Source organism: Mesocricetus auratus, unplaced genomic scaffold, assembly GCF_017639785.1.
Source record: "Mesocricetus auratus isolate SY011 unplaced genomic scaffold, BCM_Maur_2.0 Super-Scaffold_100019, whole genome shotgun sequence".
Classification (NCBI taxonomy): Eukaryota; Metazoa; Chordata; class Mammalia; order Rodentia; family Cricetidae; genus Mesocricetus; species Mesocricetus auratus.
This window is the reverse complement of record NW_024429200.1, coordinates 19,899,880-19,922,779: the sequence shown is the minus strand read 5'-3', so window position 1 is coordinate 19,922,779 and position 22,900 is coordinate 19,899,880. Positions and strand designations below refer to the sequence as shown.

The 22,900-nt window shown below is 36.5% G+C and overlaps 1 non-coding gene across 1 annotated transcript; it reads left to right on the top strand.

Annotated features, from left to right (window-relative positions):
* Window positions 1-8,852: 8,852 nt before the first annotated feature.
* Window positions 8,853-8,959, top strand: LOC121133076. Its single transcript, XR_005869820.1, has one exon. It is a non-coding gene; the product is annotated as a U6 spliceosomal RNA (small nuclear RNA).
* The last annotated feature ends 13,941 nt before the right edge of the window (window positions 8,960-22,900 follow it).

Genomic DNA, 22,900 nt, shown 5'->3' with positions numbered 1-22,900 from the left:
CACCGTAAATAATCAGAGCTCACTTAAAAAGTCAAGCATGCTGGCACACACTTGTTAACCCAGCACTGAGGAGGTAGAGACAGCCTGAACCTTGCAGGTTGCTATCAGTCACCATTGTTTACAAGGCAAGCTACCTGCCAATGAGAAACACTAACTCAAAAACAAGGTAAATAGCTATTGAGGCATAACACTTGAAGTTGACCTCAGGCCTCCACATGCATGAACATTCATACAAATGTACCAACACAATATGCATGAACATGCACATACATACATGCATACATACATACACACACATATATAGGCGATTTCTTCAAGATTCTGAACACTGTCTATAAACACCAAGAAAATTTTCATCCTAAAGTCAATTCAAAGTATGAGAAGAAATTGCTGCACTAATGCTGTCAAGAAGCAGTTACAAGTTACACTAGACAAATAGCCACCAACACAAGAGACTAGAAGCTACTCTGTGTGCTACCAAATGAAGAAGGTAAAGACTTACATAACTACAGATTCTTCCATTTGCAAAGGTTATGTGTCTACAAGATGCTTTATTACAATAATGACACAATGCTGGTGGGCCCAGAGAATCAGTATCTGATTCTATTTAAAGCTCACCTCTTGAGATGTAACCCATTCCTGACATTGCTAGACCAAATAGCCCAGAGACCTAGGAGAAAGCTAAATACCACTATTCTGCTAAAGGAACATAACCATAAAATGACTCTATATGACATTCTGCTATAGATGAGCATCTTGTTCAACCATCATCAGGGAAGCTTCCTCCTGTGGTATATGGGAACAAATGTAGAGACCCATAGCAAGACAAAATTCAGAGAGAGGGACCTTAGAACATTTAATCCTAAACATTCTGTATCTATAAAATTCCTCTTCTCATGTTTCAAGGAACCCTGAGTGGAACAGCCAGTAAGAGTGTAGAAGCAAGTGATGGAGATTGCCAAATGGCATACTTATGTCCTGCATAGATCTAGACCAGATGGGGTCCCAATGATGAGAGGAATTGTGAACACCAGTCCCTATCCCTAACCCAGAAGCTATTTCCAATTGATAACTACTTGCAAATTAAAAGTTAGTTTTCTCCAATGGACTATCACTGGGTTGCAAACCATTCTTAAGGGCAGGTCCTATGCCCAGCAGTACTCAGCCAACACAAAATGAACTCAGTGATATTTTTCAAGGTTCTTTGCTTGAAAATATTTTGTCAGGGCATTTTTACTTACAGTCCCTTTGCAGGTATATAATAGCTTTCAGCTTTTACTTTTATAAGATTCTTAAATGTGTGAACCTGTTTGTCTCTTTGTTTATATGTGCCTCTAATACATTTTCTTTGACTCTTTTCTTCTTTTATTTTTGGTTTTATTATGGTTTGTTTCTCTTTTATACTATTTTATTTTTCTTTAGATGCCAGATTGTTTTCTAAGTAGAGAGCAAAAAGCATATGGAATTGGATGGGGAGGGAGGAATAACTGAGAGGGGGAAAACCATAACCAGAATTGAAATTTATTTCATACTTATTTCCTACTATAAATGTTTTGTGTCAAGACAAATATCAGTTATAAATTTCTTTGATATTTAATATATTGTTAATAATTTTAATATTATTAATGAAAGTAAGAATTTTGTGAATTTCTTTTTTTTTATGTTTTTGGTTGTGAGCCTAGCCTTTAATGGCTGAGCCATCTCTCCAGCCCTCTTTTTTTAATTTTATCAGTATCCATACGAATACATAATAATAAAGGAAGCAAGTTTTTCTCTGTATTTGCAAAGAAAAAGCATAGAAATATTTTATATGCAGTGAGGTGTGTCAAAGTTTGTTCAAGAACTTGTTCTTGAGTGTTCCTTGTATACTGAGACTTAAAATCAGTGTTCCTACAGAATGTTGTAGAAAAATTATAATCATGATCAGTATTAATTTTCTAACTAGGTACTCATATACTTTAATACTGTATAGTATTATGCCTGTTTAATAGGTTTTGGCCTTTTTAATGTTTTAAAAATTTATGTGAAATCTGATAGCTATGTTTCAGAACAAAGTATTAAAGTCCATCATAGTTCTATAAAGTGTATTGAAGTAGAAAAGAGACAATTACAGGTCCAAATGAGATCTTGCCACTTGGAATTATCATTTGAAGGGTTATAGAAAAGTGTTGTAAAACTTGATTTCATATTTTTTAATCACTTCAATAAGAGTGGTAGAACACACGCATCAGAAAGTGGTACATCAGAAGAGAACTCAACATCAAAAGAAATCATTCTGTCCCTTGGCCTTAGAATTATCTCACTAAACTTACAGGAATTTTTGGACACATTTAAAACATCATTGTCTATAAATGACACAACATGTGACATATTAACTTTGTTTTTTATCATAGCAGCTTAATTGATTAGATATTAACAAGATGCAAAGGTGTGTTTACCTAAGGTAGAATGAGAATTTTGAGAGTCTTGAATCAGTAAGGTAATTTAAAAGAAAGGAGCAAATATGCCATTGAAGCAGGTGAACAAAATGTCAAAGACTTAATCTAACACATATGTAATCAGGGAAGCAGGTATTACTGTCAATGAGACAAGCTGTGTTATGTGATAGGACGAATAGGGCTGGGAGGAATTGGAGCAATAATAATTAGGGACTTACATTAGGAATGACTTTCACATTTCAACACATAGCTTCCAAGATCATGGGAGTCATTGTCATTGGTAGCAACAAAAATGGAGAAAGAACCTGGAGGAGAGTGCCCAGATCACAGTCAGTCAAGATGGCCTTGGCAACAGCTTAGTTTCTTGAGCATATCAAACTAAAATAAAGGCTGTGGGGTAATCTTGAAGAAAAAAAAAAGAAACTCTCTTATGGAGGACTAGTAACTTATGTCACGTGAGTCAGTATGTGTTTGAATTTCTGCATTAAAGCTTGGTTTTCTCATTTCCAAAGATCTTATTTCAGCTCTAATATATAATTGCAGCTGACAATCAATTAGCAGGCAGGAAAGGATTATATGTGTGGAGGAAGCTGCAAGGTGTTGCAGCCGACAACAACATATTGCTTCATCACTGTGCTACAGGAAGCAGTCGACGCTCAATGATGTGCTTCCTGAAAAGAAGGAAACTGCTAAAAGTGAGCAAAGGTTAGGTATAACACGAGAAAGCCAGCTTTTAACACTATCAAATACCATGCATGAGATGATGTATGCAACTTGTGAAAGACTGGGTACCAAGAGGAATGAGGTCTGTCGTGGTAAGCGGCATCGAGGACTAATCACACTGTACAACAAACTCAAGATAGAGATTTTGTAAAACAAACTAAAGTTGGAGGTTTACTGAAAGGGTGAGAGAGAGAAGAGGGTCATTGATGTCTGTATCAGAAGAAATGGTAGGGAAAAAAGGAGGGAAGTGGGCAGTTCTCGTTTTTAAAGGAGGTTTAGCGCATGCATAAAGAGACTACATAATCACGTATCACATGTACACAAACTATGTAGGTTGTGACACAGCTGAAGGAACGTGGGCTGGCCAGGTATCTGCCTGAATGTTGATAGTGCATGCATGCAGGGGATGCTTTTAGTGGCTACAGCTGAGGGTCCTGGGGCAGACTAGCATGATGCCTGAAATGCTCCCAAGCACATACCTATAGGGAGCGGTTGTGTTTGATGATATCTATGATAACTCCTGCCAAGGACAGTGGAGCATCGATCAATGAATAGCCCAGTTCTGAGCAAGGCCCAGTCTAAGACAGGCACCTGGGCCAGTTACTCAGGCGGCCCTGGTGGTAACAATATTGCCTCTTGACTGTAGTTTCACTTTTCTCTGTTCTCTATAAGCTTTTGAATCAATTTGTTGCTCCTTAGTTTCCTTGTAGTACTGATCAGCATTGTTTGTTGCCAATTTTACTCTGCTTTATTCTATGACATTTCTGGAACTATTTTTATTGGAGTTTCCTTGTAAACTTAATCAGTGTTTCATGAAAGTTTCTTATCTGGAAGTCAATTGCAATATATTAAACATGCCATCAGTAGCTTAGAACTAGAACTATCAGCACACATTTTACAGAATATAATCCAGTGTATTATGCTTAGTTAAGATAACCAATTATGAAATGTAGCAGAGAGGGTACAAACATAGAAAATGTGTGTTTCTGAGAAAATAGAAACAATGAGAGGTGTTTAATAGCACATAAGCAACACTGACAAATACAAGGAAACCGGTCAATATTAGTTTATTTTTAAGTTCAAGAGCCCTTTACAAATATGGACACTCTGCCTGCTTCTTAAAGTCAAGGCCTAAGATTTTCTCTTGAATGCTGGCACCTGAAATCATGTTTTTACAACTTGTATAATCCCGTTCTTCACAAGAAGGGAGAACTCCTGAACTTCATTTTCTTCTCAAGATATAATACAATTTTCTATACAATTAACAGGTGTGCCATTTCCTTGTAATTTCTTTGGATAAAAGCATTTTCTTATTTTTACTTTATATTTCCCAACATAAACGTGTGTTGTGTGTGTGTTATATCTTTGCTAGGTACAATGCCTATCTCAAAAAATTCCATACAGATTTAATAAGTAAATACATTTATTATGTGTCTGATACTTTTTTTTTGGTTTTATGAGACAGGGTTTCTCTGTATTGTTTCAGAGGCTATCGGTCCAGCCTGGCCTCGAACGTGCAAAGATCCGCCTGCCTCTGCCTCCCGAGTGCTGGGATTAAAGGCGTGCGCCACCACCGCCCGGCTATGTGTCTGATACTTAAAACTTATTGTGTGTCTGATACTTATTTCCTTATTACTGCTAATAATTATTGTTTCAAATAAAACACATGAATTTGTTTCCTAGCACAATTTTCATAAACTGTGTAAATCTGAGTCATAAGAAATAGGCAGACCTTGGGGAAACCTGAAGAAAAGGGATGGGAGCCAGAGGAATGAGGACACCACCAGAACATGGCCCACAGAATCAGCTAAACAGGGTGCATAAGGGCTCATAGAGACCGAAATGACAATTAGAGAGGCTGTACGTGTCTAAGTGAGATCCTCTGCATATATATTACATTTGTGTAGCTTGGTGTTCTTTTAGAACTCCTAACATAAGGAGTTTTCTCACTCTCTTGCTTGCTCAGGACTTTTCCTCCTGCTGGGTTGCCTCATACACCTTTGGAATGAGGATATGTGCATAGTCTTTTTGTAACCTTTTAACCATGTTTGGTTGATATCCCTGGGAGACATGCTCTTTTCTGAAGAGAAACAAAGGAAGAACAGATGTAGAATAGAGAGGAGGTAGAGGGACGGGATGGACTTCAAGGTGTGACTGGAGGGGAAATTGTGGTCTGGGTGTAATATATGAGATAAGAAATTTTTAAAAAAGAAAATACTTTGATTGATAGTTTCTTCTCTGTAATCATATAGATAAACCAAGGAGGAACAGGTGAGAGTAAATATCAACTAACTAAATTTTCAAATAAAATATTTCAGTAAGAGGAGGTGAAAAAGTTACCGGGGAGCAGGAAGTTTGAGTTGAGATAAGAATAGAGGAGAGCAGGATGAGAGATACCATAATAGGCTTGAGGAGACAGCTGACACTAGTGAGGTCTCCAGAGATCTACAAGGATAACATCAACTGGCATACTAAGCCATAGTGGAGAGACTACATTAAATGCCCCTCCTTGATGGTAAGGTTGATGACTACCTTATATGCCATCCTAGAACCTTCATCCAGGGACTGATGGAAGCAGAGAGAGATACCCACAGCTAAACACTGAACTGAACTCCTGGAACCTAGAGACAGAGATGGAGAAGTGATGAGCAAAGGTGTCAAGACCATGATGGTGAAACCCAAAATTACAGCTGGCCAGATAAGGGGGAGCTCTTGTATCCCAGACTGATGCTTGAGAGGTCAACAGGGGACTGATCCAGACTCCATGAATATAGTCTCAGTGAGGAGGCCACAGAAACCACTGGGGCGTTGGGTAGTAGATCAGTGTTTACCATGGTTTATGAATGATCTTTGGGAACCCACTCCAAATAGAGGGATGCTCTCTCAGCCTGGACACATGGGGAAGGGCCTAGGTCCTGCCCTGGATGAAATGACAGATTTTAGCGATTCCCACAAGGAGGGCCTCACCCTCCCTGGGGAATGATGTGGGGATTGTGTAGGGGGCTGGGGGTTGGAGGGCTGGTGAAGGGACAAGGGAGGATGGGTGGGAGAGGGAGCTGGGATTGACATGTGAGGCATGCATGTTTCTAATTTAAATAAAAACATTCCAAAAAAACTTTAAACTTTAGGTAAAATATTAATTTTATTTTTTAGGTGTAGTATATTGAAAACATAAGCTGTTTTTGTTGAGAAGTTTAGGTTAACTCATACTAAATAGTATGGAGTTTCCAGTGCCCTACACATAAGTATTTTATAAGCTGATCTTCATTATATTAAAATTCAGGAAAGATGTTCATTCCTCAAATCTCACCTATTAACATAGCAGGCAGCTGTCAACTTTTGAAAAGGTAATCAGAATAACTGAGAAGGCATTTTTTATGGATGACGTAGCTCCAGTGTAAAACCCCACTCTAATAACCTCCACATATTCCACAGATTGATGACCAATCTCATTTTCATTCAGCACTTTTCACTCACTTGTACTGAAAAGGATTGAAGTAATTCTGAAACTATCTTTCAAACAAACACAATGTACCTCTCCTAATTCTGGGAACTGTGGTAAATGCAAATGCAATGTGCTTCCTGAGAAGAACATAAGCCCTTTAACTCCAATGTCTTTCACAGCTTTGCCTTCAGAATGCATTGCCAATTACAAACCAGCAAAACGTGAAATCTTTTTCGCAGTGAAACTGTACAAAATCTGACAGTTATTAAATTTAGATGATGTTAAGTACAACGAAGCTGCACAAAAAGAAAATAAGATTTATTTCCCTATAAATCCCCTGGTCCATTTGTTGGGTGTAGATAACATACGATTGTAGTTTTTGGCCTTCCCTCTGCCTACATGACTATTTCCTTTTATGGATCAAGAACTTGGGATACTGAAGACTCAAATGCTTCCATGCCACATGGATCACAATGAATGAATTTTCCTTGTCCAATATTTAGATTTTTCATTGAACAGAGGAGAATTATTAGTAGAATAATAACTTCAGTGTTCTATTTTTTTTATTTACTTGTAGGTGAGTGATCTCTCCTGGTAACATTTGTTCTGTAGAACAAATAGGCTCAGTGTCAGATTTAAAACATGTGCTTAAACGAATATCTCATATTTTACCTCAAGAGATCAGGGATTTCTGATTCATTTTCTGTGGTCATAAAACACTCTTCCAATTGAATTGCCCATGTTTCTTTTATAAATAATATTCTCTATCTTATTTTGTTAATAACTACTATTTTGATTCTCTTGAAATTATAATATAATTACATCATTTTCACCACTTTGATCCCTTTACACCATTCTATATAACCAATACAGTCCATGGCCCTCTGTTCTCTTTTTAACTTAATGGTCCTTCTCTCTCCTTTTTTTCATTAGCTGTGGTTATAACACACACACACACACACACACACACACACACACACTCCCACATACAAGAATACAACCTACCCAGCCAGTAGGCATAATGTTACTTGAATGCACATAGTTTCAAGGCTATTTAGTATTGGATAACCAATTGAAGAACAACACCAATAAATATGCTAACATAAATAGGGGAAAACTGCAGAAACTTCATCCCTACACAGAAAACTACAAACAACTAAGACATGCATCTTCCTTTGGTGATTGTATTTGAGTTAATTTTGGGGGAGTTTCAACCATACAGCTTTCACTTTCCATAAGTTGTCATTCAAACACTATTCAAATTGATTATCAATCTTTTTTGATATCCTAAACTGAAGGATGATTTGAATGGTACAGTCTAATTTCAGGATTTGGCCCTACCTATCCTACAATGCTTTTTCTTTGAGTAAAGTCATGAACTGAAATTATTCCAGCTCACAATCTCCTCCCATTTTGATTAGTTAAAAATGAATTCCCCCATCATTATTTTTCCTATTCAGTGATCTATTCAATTCCCCAATTTTAATAATAGTTTTCCTTACAGAGATTTTGTGCTACTTAATTAATGTTTGTACATGCTTCGAAATATTTGGATTGCAGATGAAATTCTGGTGCCAACTGAATTATTAGAACATTAAAATTAATTCTAAGACAAAGCCCATTGTTAAAGATAATGGCTTGAAAAGTGTCTCTTTTGGATGCATTGATTTGGCAGCTTTTTATGTACAGTGTAGACAGCTGTCTACAGAAAATTGAAACATAGGAGAAAAATATTTTATTGAAATACCTTAGACATTATTTGAATTATTTACATTATATATAAATTCTGAGTTTTTGCTCAGTTGTTAATTAGATTAAGTACTTTACCAGGAGACAAATGAAAAAAATCCTAAGGTTTCAAAAGTTTTACCTAAATATCATTTTAAAGAAGAAGCAGAGATGTTCAGGGCTATTTGATCACATTCTGACACTCCTATCGTATGTTAATAAAGTTATCTCTGAATCAGAGGGTGGAGACAGTGCCTAGATAATCAGAATTAGCCATAGAGAAGGCGGGAATATGGATAAGGAAGGCAGGAAGGAGAAGGGGGACTTGGAACTCCCTCTGCCTTTTCAGCCTGTGACATGTGGAGAGAAGAGGTGCTGGCTGGGTCTCTGGTAAGAAAGGGAAGGACGGCTGGTTGCTCCTTCTCTGCTCCTTTGATCTCTAAGGCTTTCACCCCAATATCTGACTCTTGAGCTTTTACTGATATGATTTAGCAAACTGAAACATTTTGGTGCCCCGTGTGCTGTCTTTGTCAGCACATGTACTAAAATTGGAATGGCACAGAGAAGACTAGAATGGCTTCTGCACATGGATGACATGAAAATTTGTGAAGTATTCCTATTTTTATTTCAAGGCCAGCTGGGCAGTGGTCACAAACGAATTTAATCTCAACACTCAAGAGGCAGAGGCATGTGAATCTCTGTGAGTTTGAGGCCAGCCCTGTTACACAAAGAAAACCTGCCTCAAAAAAACCAAGATTACAAAGAAGGTTGTATTCTGCTAAATTGTTCTATTAAAAATAAAAACTTGAGAGTCAGATATGGGGGTGAAACATATAGATCAAGCAAGCAGAGGAGGGGCAGCAGGCTGAACTTCCCTTTCTTACCAGAGACTCAACCAGCACCTCGTGTCTCCATAAGTCCAGATTGAAGAAGGCATGTTTATTCTAGTCCCTCCCTTCTCGTTCCTATCTGTCTTCCCTTTCCACAATCCGGATTTCTCTATGACTAAATATAACCACCTAGTTGCAGTGTCCGCTCACTGATTCAAAGGTAACTTCATTAGCGCACTCCAGGAGTATTACAAATATCCTTCAAGACAAAGGGAAGTGAAGAAAAGTAAGCTTGGGAGAAAGATGGAACCTTGGTGTGAAAGCCATCATTGTTTAAGTTCTGTGACAGAAAGATGTATTATTGACTGCTATATTCTCAGTATTTAAAACAATACTGTGTACATATTCGAGACAAGCTATTTCATGGACCAATGAAAATACACCCCTAAAAATCAATCAAGTAGTGGTAATGTTAATGTGATAAATATTATTACTATTGATAGAAATTTGCTCTGATTCCATAATTCCCATCATATAGCCATATAATATTAAGGTGATTTATGCATGTTGAAATAAAACTAACCCCATTCCTTTCACCTTAAATGCATTTTAAATCTTTAATTCAAAAAGAATTACATCAATTCTCAAGTGCATATATATTTATTCTGTTTTCAATTCAAAGTATGTCTCACTAAATGTTCTTCAAAACAGTATTAGAGTGCTGAAACATACTTTATATTAATTTTATTTACAAATTGACAATTAATTTGAGTTCTAAGTTTGAATACAATGAGTAACAAATGGGAGATATATTTTGTTATGGAAAGTTATAGACATAGATTTGTATCATTTTCACATATATCACACATGGTGAGGAATTATTATTTGAAGAGTATTAATATTATCAATAACTGTGGTGATACTTTGTTTATGATCTAATAAAGCCACTGGAGATCAGAACGCAAAACTAGTCACATTAGTTAGCCATAGAAGCATACAATGCTGGCATACACCTTTAATCCCAAGACTCAGAAAACACAGGCAAATGGATCTCTGTGAGTTCAAGGCCACCTACGGCTGTATAACAGTGAATCAGTCTAAATGAGAAACAGAGCTCAACCCTTTATTCCCAGCACTAGAGAAGAATATAAGAAGGCCAGCACTAGAGAGAAATATAAGCAGGAGGCCAGAGTCTCATGTGGCATTTAGTATTCAGTATCAGGACAGTTAGTCTCCAATTGTGTTGAGAACATGGTCTCCCCAGCCTTGGTCATGCAAAGAGCTCTCTGGTAGCTTGGCTGATTTGTATCTCTGATCTTCAACTTGAACGTCAAATCTGTCTCTGGGTTTTTATTATTCATGTTACCAATAATAATTCATGACTTCCTATAAATATAATCCTCAAGATTTTGAGGGCTGTATCTTCAGTTATTTTAACTTATGTTAATTGTTCACTTGTATTTTATCTTGTATAACAACTGCAGCCATTTTCCTTGCTGACATTTTAGCAATTTGCTCATTGATTTTTATCTATTTTTAATTACTTGCCTGCTGTGTTGGAGAAATACAAAAATGACAACATGTGTAGAATAGAGGGAAATAGAGATAACTTTAAGAAGTGACACATATCATGGGACACTGGCAGAATCACAGAAGATTCTAATGATGCCCTCAGAGAACAAGAGAGCACAATGAGGAGTTGTGTAGGATTTTGAAGAGAGGAGTCACCAAATCAAAATTTGATCCTAAAAGGATGACTCTGTACTCTCACTGCAATCATAAGGATGGATGTTCATATCACAGAAAGCAGAAGAGAAACAACGTAATATGAACTAGGTGGACAGGAAGATAGTAAGGCATCTTGGTACTCTGGATATGCTTTTCAGGTGTCAAGAAAAACACAATTGACCAGATGTAATTACATGTGACTGAGTGACTGAATGTGTGAGAGAGAGAGAGCGTACGTGTGTGTGAGAAAGTGTGTGTGTGTAAGTGACTGTGTTCCAGTGTGTATGTGAGTGTGAGAGAGTCTATGTGAGTGTGTGTTTCAGGAAATCTATTTGGTTGTAGAGGTGAATTTCAGAATTGCTGGCAGAGAGATTAGGAATAAAAAAATCTTAAAAGGAAAATAAGAAGGCAAAAACGTACTCTGTGCACGTTGTGGCCCACCTGAAAAGGAAGCGATAAGGAAACTGCTGGAAGGGAAAAAAAAAACGTGAGGCATGAAAGGAATCAGGAAAAGCTGGAGAATGTGGAGAAAAGAAGCACAGCACAGTCAAAGGTGAGGAATGCTGCTGTTAGGTCAAGTAGGAGCTGATTTCACATCAGGGAGGTATAAGCACAGGGTCTGCGGAACCATGGCACAATTGGCTTGTGTTTAAACGAGACTGGCAGAGCAGAGGAGGATAGGCGAGCCATTTCAGGACTGTTGCCACAACATGGGAGCAAAACAATGCCAAAATAGAAGCCACAAAACAGTGTTCCAGACAAAGTCTGTGTTTTGCTCAATATCAGACTGGGAGAAACACAGCATATTTCTAAACAAGTAAAAACAGAACTCAAATTAACTGTTAATTTGTAAATAAAATTTATATAAAGTATACTTCAGCACTCTAATACTGTTTTGATGAACATTTAGTGAGAGATGCATTGAATTGAAAATACAGAATGAATGTATGTATGTGTGTGTGTGTGTGTGTGTGTGTGTGTGTGTGTGTGTTTGAGAAGTGATGCAATTCTTCTTTAATTAAGGATGTTAAAAATGCATTTAAGGTGAAAGGAATGGGGTTAGTTTTATTTCAACATGCATTTAAGGTGAAAGGAGTGGGGTTAGTTTTATTTCAACATGCATCAATCACCTAAAAAATAGAGAAAATATGGGAGTACATAAGAAAATGCTGGCACGACGTCCTCGAGGAGAACAAAAGGGATGAAATTTAATGCATGGACAGAGATAGGTTTAACATAAGAACCAAAAAAAATACACCTCAAAATTATAAATACCTACAGGTGTGATAACATAAAGGGTTTGAGCATGAGAGATCTCGAGTTAGAAAAAAGATGATCTCAGATAGAGTCAAGTTGAGCTTAATGTTTCTTCTAGATGTACACAATTATTGCAGGCCTCATTCTTATATATTTACCCAGAGTTGCAGACTACAGAACTGTGATGTTTTCTGGCAGTTTCTGCTGGTGTTGAGGGATGAGGTTAATTCACTATATTGACTCTTGTTTTATTCCAGAAACCTTGGGAACTCCCCTTAATAATAACTCCTCATATGCTTTTTGATTCCAGTATCTACTTAATTTTGTCTTCATGAATGCCAAAGTTTCATTTTGATGAAAATGCATAAACCACTGTTATATTATCTTAAATATTATATTTAAACAATTATCTTGTCTGCAAGTTATGACAGTGGGTCTTTCTGAGCTGCAAATTTTCTTTCTTGTGTTTTACTTGCTGTGATAACTAGGACCTCTCACAACGTAATACAAGGTTATGCTGCTCCAAAGGAAAAGAAATTAGACTAGTATTTCACCTTTAAATATTAAGTATTTTTAAGCTTGTGAGAAAACTGTGAGTGGAAAAAAACCTGCATACGATGTTCCTAAGAGATTTACCTATGGTTTGAATCCTTTAAAGAGACTTTTCCCTTTAAAATAGGATTTGAATTTGTTTCTCTTGTAGGATGACACTTTTTCTGATGTATTGTTTCTCTTAGTGTCTTATAGTGTTATCCTTCCAAGATGATGTAGATATTCCTTTACTTTTCTAGTACATTTTACACTTAAATATTTAATGTCTCTAGAATTACTATTGGTGGATATGGACAATTTTCCTGGTTTCTGTTGTGCTTTAAAATATCTGAAACACCTGGTGCTATACTAATACAATTTCTGGGCATAATTCCTTATGACAAAATGAAAATTATCATAGATTCTTATGACAACATTCAACTACTCTACTTTAGACTTTAGGTCCTTGTTGGATATTTAAGCATTTATTATCTATCTTGGTTTTAAATAAAATTTGATAATAATGTGATCAGAGAGTTTCTATAAATATACAACCAAGATTCTCATGCCTGGTTATTCTACCAAATGCCAGCCTAAATATTGATGTGAAGTGATTTTGTACATGGAATTAAAGCTCTTTACCTAGTAATATGAAGATAGAAAAATCATCTCAAATAACCCAGGTGGCTCAGTGTGACCCCTTCTGTCTCCTAGCGCAGCAGGAAAATTCATCAAGAACATTTTTCTGAGGATAAAGCAGGAAAGAATCACCAAAGAAAGTAAGAGATCTCATGTGTAGAAAGGACTTGATCATGGTAGCTGCTTTGGATAATGGAGAAAAAAATTTTGACACACCTATAAACATGGGCAGCCTCTGGAGTCTTCAAAAATTGATTGACTATGTCTGGCAAAGAGAGCACAATAACAGTAAGGAAATGAACCCAACAGATGGCCCAACCCTGTAAATTCTCTTATAGACTCCACAGCAAAGATCTTAGACCTACAAGTACTTGGTCCTAGGCTTATAAAAACTGCTAGCCATATCATATACAGAAACAGAATGAGTAAATCTTTGTTTACTTATTTTTCCTTTTTTTAATTTAAGTTAGAAACAAGTTTGTTTCACATGTCAATCCCAGCTCCCTCTCTCTCCCCACCGGACCCCCAGTCCCCCACCCAATCTCTACTCTGATCCCCAGGTAGAGTAAAGCCCTCCATGGTGGATCTCCAGGGTCTGTCATATCATACAGGGTACGGTTTAGGCCGTCCTTCAAGAGTCCAGGCTGAGAGAGCATCCCTCGTTGTGGGATGGCACTCAAAGTCTATTTTTACATCAGGGATAAATACTATCCAAGGCCTCATAGATTGCCTAGGCCTACTCACTGACATCAACAAAATCTGTGTTTATATAAACCACTAAATGTGAAGTAATTTGTCATGCCATCATATAAATTTAATGTAAAAGAACAAAGCAATTTATTTTTATACACATTAAAATACTTTATTTTATAAGCCAGGCATTGGTGGCACACGCCTTTAATCCCAGCTCTCGGGAGGCAGAGGCAGAAGGATCTCTGTGAATTCGAGGCCATCCTGGTCTACAGAGAGAGTTCCTGGAGAGCCTCCAAAACAATACAGAGAAACCCTGTCCCGACAAACCAAACCAAACCAAAACAAAACAAAAAACCTTTATTTTATAAAACACAAAGAGTAATATTGACAGGTATCTGGAAATAAGCCTGCTTATTTATAAACAAATAAGCAAATAAAATATTTTGAGTACTTCAGTGATAAATACTGTTCATCTTATTTCAGTCACCCAAATCAAAGTATTAACTAGATTTTTCCATAACATACTGATATTTGTATTAAATGTGCCATTATATTTTAAATATACTTCTTTCCTCATTCTGTCAATGACATTGAAGATTTGATTATTCTAAAATAAATGCATTTTACTCTACATTTATGTTTCACTAATGAAAATCGCAGATTTTTACCTAAGTTATTATTATTGCATGTTTGATTGTGTGAGTTTTGAAGAATTTGTTTTATTTTTTTGTCTTACTTGTATGCATATTTTATTAGTTGGAATTATTTTAACTTGTCCACATGCTTTTCTTTCACTTTCAGTGATAGATACATATTATCCTTTACTACTGTTTACTCTCTGTCCCGTATATATGTTTAATCATATAATATACACACCATACTGCTTTACCATTTGTCTCATTCTTATTATGTATTTTCCAGATAATAAGAAATACTCCTATACTTTTCATTTGTGTGCTGGCTCATTCCATATACATTTCGTTCTAAAAGAGGTATTATACATTGTGATATCTTATTGACCTTAACTGAATTTTCCTTTTCATTCCTTTAATTTAATTAGTGAGTGTAATATATGACTACTTCATCTACATCACTCTGACTCCTGCCTCCCCCAAACTGTTTCAATCTACTCCTTCTCCTGCCCAAATGCTTGTCTCTCCCAGGCCCTGCAGCCATTAGCCCACCAGAACGAAGCCCTCTGTTTAAGGGTAGAATCTTGGGGAATGTTTGTCATTTCCATTGGCACATCAACTGATGATTTCATTATGCTTGTCTTGTTCAAACAACAACATTATTTGGAGGTCATCCGTATATTTTTCCCTGTCATGTCTAGGGGACACTATCTCCATGTTCACATCCTGGTCCTCTGGTTGTTATTATAGTGAAGAGTGGCAGTAACTATGAATAGTTATGAATACATCTGCAATGCAAGCCCTATATAATAAGCCACAAAGAATATCATAAAAAGGATATATACAGTCAGAAGACTGGAATGCATGCTGCCATGCTGGAGTGATTGGACAAAGGCTTTTGTCTGGGGCTGAAAGAAAATCCTCTAGAATCTCTTTACTATTCATTTGAATCTTCATGTTATGCTTATGCTATGAATGGGGGCAGTCTACAAGGGCTGAGTGGATCTTTGTTTAAGACTTGTGTACCTCCTTCCTTGTTTTCAAAGGTGCAGTTCTTGGAAGTAAGTCATCTTAGCTACTGGTCACTCTTTCTAGTTGTACTGCAGTTATTTTTGTTGTTGTTGGCTATTCTCACTTTGTCTTTTCTGTATTTTTATGTGACTTTCCCTGGAGAAATGATGAGTAAATATCAAGCATTCCACCTCAACACAGAGACCTGATTATAAGGCAGAGAAACCAGCCAACCCAAGTCTAACTTAGTGAACTAATAAAGTTATTGACTTTATTTAAAGACTATACAAGTCACAGAGTCAGCCACATTACGAAAATCGCACTCAAGCATGGGTGATGACACAGAATGGCTGCCTCACTGTCAATCCCAGGCAACTCAGCTGCATAGCAATGTTCCTTCCAGGGAGTTGTTAGTGCTTATATGAACCTAGACAGAGGCCTTGTGGATCTTGTTGATTTCAGTGACTTCCTAAATTTCGGGCTTTCTTTGCTTGCAGAGTCTTATAAGTATCGTTTACTTCCTGAATCTTAAAGAGCCTTGTTCAAGGATGGACCATTTCAATGCACCAGAGTATTTCATGAAGCCAACAATAGGTGACAGAAAATCATCTAACGTTTTGCTTTTTGGGTAAATACTGGTCTGCTCTTTCAACACGGAAGTTTCAATATTAATCTCTTATTTTCACAGGCCCATGAATTGCTTTAGTGGAAACTACATAACTCCACCTTTTTATGATTATCATATATGGTAAATGGTTTTTCATATATTTTAACACTACTTGGTCACATAGAAAGATACCAGGAAATATTGTTGTATCCTGGCACATTCCTTAGGCAAAATTTTTATTTATTTATTTATTTATTTATTCATAGGGTCTTTGACACATGGCCTCATTATGTATCTTTGGCTAGCCTAGATCTTGCTATATAGACCAGGCTGGCTTCACACTCATAGTGATTCACCTGTCTCTGCTTCTTCAGCGCTAAGATTAAATGTATATGCCACCACTCCTGGCTTGAGTATTGTTTTATAATGATATGTGAGGAATGTTGCAGAGAATCCTGACAGGTATTAAGTAGATAGCTCACACTATAACTAAATCTGTTCTCTTATTTGATAACACAATGAAATTACATTGATAGAATTATATGTGCATACAAATGAGAATAAATATTTTAATCAAGTTTTGGTAACTCATAAATGTGAAAATATCAACTTATTTTAAGTGAGTTATAAAAATATATTTCTTGCCAATTTCTTAGTTTCTGCTGAGGTTTTTCTTGCATTTGTTTCTGAATACAACTGAATTCCAAACATTCTTTTCTTTCTTTCCTTTTTTTTAAGCTGAAGGACAGCCTTTTAAAGAAACAGACTGGTAAAGTTGGTTTTTTTTTTTTTTGCAAGCCTACTGAAAGCTGTAACATTGCTGAGAGCTGTGGAAACCCATGCAGGAAGGGAGCTGGGACTTAGAGATAGCAAAGTTGGATGGAGCATGACTTCAGGAGCATTCTGCCTGGAAAGAAAAAAAAACACATGTCCACTATTCACAGCTTTGGTCTTGAGCCAGTGAAATATGCCTGTTTTACTGCTGTCATCCACCTAGCTGAGTCCACTATTTTTATTTACATGACTACACTCTAGTCTTAGTAATGTTTCTCTATCCAGAATTAAGATCAAAGGAAAAAGCAAAATGCACGTCAGAGATTATTTAGAAGAAAACCTTTCAGAGCTATCTCCTACTCTTTTTATTCAGCTCAGGGCTATGTAGGTAAAAAAAAATCCTCAATCCAAATAGCCTACATAGACATAATATTACTGTTAGTAATGTGTAAATGTACATTAGTTAAAAAAATACAGGTTTTCTTTCTCATTTCCGTATTATCGGGTATTTAATGATAGTAATGGATGCTCAAAAGCTGTATAACACTCGCCTTAATGTGGTTCGACAATTGTGACTCACACATGTAGTGAAGGGTAAGTTGAGCCTTCTGTGCCACATGGTATCAATTTCCCAGAGATATCAAACATGTCCCCCAAATTAGAAAAGGGTTGCTTTCATCCAAACTCATTCAAATAAAAAATTTATTTGTTCAAATCAACTACATTTAATATATATAATCTGCAAAGTATAATACCTTCCCCTCGCTTTCCCTAAGCATTCTCAGAATTTTACAATTAGTTTACGGTTGGACAAAAATAACAAACACAATATAATATAAAATGAAACAGTGAATATCAAATGAAATTTTTAGAATATTATACTGAAATCATTAAAAGAACAATGGGTGCCTAGTTACTCTTTCTAATTATAGTAAAGCGAAGAAATCACAGACTGAATGAAAATAAGTTAGGAACTATCTGCGTTTTACCTAGCAGCTGACATAATCAGGCTTGCTCTGATGACGATCCACTGTCCCTTCCCTCTTCTTTCTTTAGGACTTTTTAAAATGATCTCCTCAGCTTCGTAAGCAAAACTTTTAAAGGGAAATACAGAAGTTCAAGACAGTAAAACACCTGTTATATTTCTTTTTTATTTTTATTGTTTTATTTTTAAAACAATCTTTTTGACATTTCAATCCCAGTTAATTCTCCCTCCTGACCTCCTATTTCCCACACATTCTCCACACCCCACCCCACATCCACTTTTCAGAGAGGGTGAGGCCTCTCATGGGGAATCAACAAATCCTGTCATAATCACTGAGACAGGACCAAAGCCTTCCTGCCTGTATCAAGACTGAGCAACAAATCTCTCCATAGGGAATGGGCTCCAAAAAGCCAGTTCATTCATTAGGGATAAGTAATGGATCCCTGCTAGTGACCAAACAAACTGCCCAAGCTACCACTGCCCCAACTCGACCTTCCTGATCCCTCACTTTCTCCTCCCCCTTCACCTTCTCCACTCCCCACACCCTTACTACCTTCTCCCTCCCCCATGCTCCAAATTTACTCAGGATCTCTTGACTATTTCTTCTTTCCAGGAGGAACTATATATGTCCATCGTAAGGTCCTCCTTGTTTCCTAGCTTCTCTGGGGTTGTGGATTCAGGTTGGTTATCCTTTGCTCTGTGAGTTATATCCACTTATGGGTGAGTATGCACCATGTGTGTCTTTCTGTGTCTGAGATACCTTGCTCCAGATGTTTTTTTCTATTTCCATCAATTTGTCAGCAAATTACAAGACATTGTTGATTTATATCACCGAGTAGTACTCCATTGTATAAAAGTATCACATTTTCTGTATCCATTCTTCAGTTGAGTGGCATCTAAGTTGTTTCCATGGTCTGGCTACTACTAATAATACTGCTATGAATATAGTTGACCAATGTCCTTGAGGTATGAGTGTGCATCATTTGGTTATATGCCCAAGAGTGCTGTTCCTGGGTATTGATTTCTAAAGTGGTTACACAAGTCGCATTACTACCAGCAATGGAGGAATGTTCCCCTTTCTTCACATCCTTTCCAGCATATGTTTTCATTAGTGTTTTTGATAATAGTCATTCTGACAGATATAATATGGTATTTCAGAGTCATTTTGATTCGCATTTCTCTGTTGGCTAAGGATGTTGAGTAATTTATTAAATTCCATTGGGCCATATGATATTCCTCTGTTGAGAATTTTGTTTAGCTCTGTACCCTTTTTTTAATTGGTTTATTTTGGTGTTTTGATGTCTAGTTCTTGAGTTCTTTGTGTATTTTGGAGATCAACCCTCTATTAGAGGTGGGGTTAGTGAATATCTTTTCCCATCCTGTGGGCTGACATTTTGTCTTGTTGAATGACTGTATCCTTTGCCTTAAAGAAGCTTCTCAATTTCAGGAGGTACCAATTGTTAATTGTCAATCTCAGTGTCTATGCTATGGGTGTTATGTTCGGGAAGTATTCTCCTGTGTCTATGCGTTCTAGGCTCCTTCCCACTTTTATTTCTATCTAGTTCAGCATGACTGGATTTATTTTGAGATATATAATACATTTGACTCAAGTTTTATGCTTGGTGATAGGTATGGATTCATTTGCATTCTTCTATATGTGTACATACAGTTATGCTAGCACCATTTGTTGAAGATGCTTTTTTCCCATTGTATTATTTTAGCTTCTTTGACAAAAATTAGGTGTTCATAGGTGTGTGGATTACTATCAGTGTCTTCCATTTAATTGCATTGATCCATTTGTCTGTTTTTATGCCAATACCAAGCTATTTTCATTACTATAGCTCAATAGTAGAACTTGAGGTCAAGAATGGTGATGTCCTTGCGGGTTCCTTTATTGTACAGGATGGTTTTGACTATCCTTGGTTTTTTGTTTTTTCATATGAACTTGAATATTGTTCTTTTCAGGTCTATGTAGAATTGTGATGGTATTGCATTAAATCTGTAGATTACTTTTGGTAAGATTGACATTTTTATTATGTTTATCCTAACTATCCAAGAGCAAGGGAGATTTTTCCATTTTCTGATATCTTCTTCAATTTCTTTCTTCACAGACTTAAAGTTCTTGTCATACAGATCTTTCACTTGTTAGGTTAGAGTTACTCATATGTGTTTTATGGTGTTTGTGGCTATTGTGAAGGGTGATGTTCTTTCCCAGCCTGTTTATCATCTGCATATAGGAGGGCTTCTGAGTTTTTTGAGTTAATCTTTTATCCTGAAACATTACTTCAGGTGTTTATACCTTGTAGGAGTTCCCTGATAAATGTTTTCAGCTCACTAATGTAAACTATCATATCATCTTCAAATAGTGAAAATCAGGCTTCTTCCTTTACAATTTGTATCACTTGATCTCTCTTTGTTGTCTTGTTGCTATAGTTAGAACTTAGAATACTATATTGAATAGATAAGAGAGTGGATAGGCTTGTCTTCTTGATTTTAATGGGATCACTTGTGAGTTTCTCTCCATTTAGTTTGATGTTGGTTGTTTGCTTGCATATATTTCCTTTATTACATTTAGGTATATTCCTTGTTCAAGGCTTTTTCTGCATGTAATGAGATGGTCACCTGTTTTTTCTTTCAGTTTATTTATATGGTGGTTTACATTGACAGATTTTATATTATGAACCATCCCTACATCTGTGGTGTAATGTATACTTGATCATGGTGGATGATTTTTCTCATGTGTCCTTGGTTTTGGTTTGCCAGTATTTTATTGAGTATTTTTGCATCTTTGTTCATAAGAGAGATTGGTCTATGATTCTCTTTCTTAGCTGTGTCTTTGTGTGGTTTGGATACCATGGTAACTGTAGCCTACTAAAAAAGAGTTTGGAAAAGTCCCTTCTGTTTCTATTGTGTAGAACAATTTGAAGAGTATTGGCATTAGCTCTTTGTTTAAAAACTGGTAGAATTTTGTGATAAAACCATCTGTCCTTGGACTTTTTTTTTTGGTTGGGAGACTTTTTCGACTACTTCTATTTCCTTATGCATTCCAGTCTATTTAAACTGTTTATCTATTTTATTTATTTATTTAATTTTGGTATATGTTACCTAACCAGAAAATTATTCATTTCCTTTAAATTTTCCAGTTTTATGGAGTATGGGTTTTTGAAGTATGACCTTATGATTCTCTGAATTTCTTAATGACTCTTGTTAAATTCCTTTTTCCTTTCTGATTTTGTATACTCCCTCTCTGCCTTTTGGTTAATTTGGATAAGGGTTTTTCTGTCTCATTTATTTTCTACAAGAACCAACTCTTTGTTTCATTGGTTCTTTATATTGTTCACTTTGTTTCCATTTTATTGATTATAGCATCAAGTTTGATTATTTCCTGCAGTCTATTCCTTCTGGGTGAGGCTGCTTCATTTTGTTCTAGAGCTTTCAGGTAAGCTGTTAAGCAGCTTGTGTGAGATCTCTGCATGTTCCTTACATAGGCACTTAATGAAACGAACTTTCTTCTTAGCAATGCTTTCATTGTATCCCAAAAGTTTGGGTATGTTGTGCAATCATTTTCATTGAATTCTAGGAAGTCTTTGATTTCTTTGTTTCTTGATTGACCCAGTGATAACTCAGCTGAAATTTGTTCAGTTTCCATGAGTTTGTAGCTGCCCAACTGTGTTTGTAGGCTTTTATAGATTGTGTTGTTGAATTCTAACTTTATCCCATGGTGGACTCATATGATACATGGGGTTATAATATTTTTTTCATATATTTTGAGACTAGCTTTGTGACTGAGTATGTGATCAATTTTAGAAAAGATTCCATGAGGTGCCTAAAAGGTATAAACATTCATGTTTGGGTGTAATGTTATGTAAATGTCTGCTAAATCCATTTTAGTCATAATGTCTGTTAGCTCCCCTGTTTCTCTCTTATCTGTCTTTCAGACAGGTGCATTGGTGAGAGTTGGCTGTTGAAGTTTCCCATTATTAGTTTGTGGGGTTTGATTTTTGGTTTAAGCTTTAGTAATGTTTCTTTTACAAATGTGAGTACCCTTGCATTTGGGGCATAGATTCTCTGAATTGAGATTTCATCTTGATGGAATTTTTTATGTGACCAATATGAAATGACCTTCTTCATCTATTTTGATTAATTTTAGTTTGTAGTCTAATTTGGTAGATATTGGGATAGATACACCAGCTTGTTTCTTAGGTCCATTTTATTGGAAAATCTTTTCCTAACCCTTGTCTCTGAGGTAATGTCTGTCTTTGAAGTTTAGGTATGTTTCCTGTATGCAACAGAAGGATGGATCCTGTTTTGTGTTTATTCTGTTAAACTGTGTCTTTTTATAATGAAATTGAGAATGTTGATATTTTTAAATAAAATTATTTTGATTAAACAATCTTTTTTTTACATACCAATCTCAGTTCCCTGCCCTTCCCATTCTTCCATTGCTCCAACATCTCCCCACCCCACCCCATCCTCTCCTCAGGGAGGATGAGACTTCCAATGGGGGGGTCATCAAGTCATGGAGTGCCCTTCCATAGTGAATGGGTTCCCAAAGCCCATTCATGTACTAGGGATAAATACTGGTTCCACTGCCAGAGGCTCCTGTACTGCCCAAGCCCCCCCCCAATGGCATCCCAATTCAGGGGATCTGGTTTTGTCTTATGCTAGCTCCCCAGGTGTCTGTCTGTGGTCCAGGAGTTCCCATTTGCTCAGATCACATGTTTTTGTGGGTTTTCCCAGAGAATTTTGACATTAAGAGATATTAGTGACCAATGATTGCTAGTTTCTATTATTTTTTGTTTTGGTGGTGGTGGTATTCAGTGTTTTCCTCCTTTGGGTTTTGCTAGTGTGGGGCTATCTATTGTCTATGTGTTTGTGG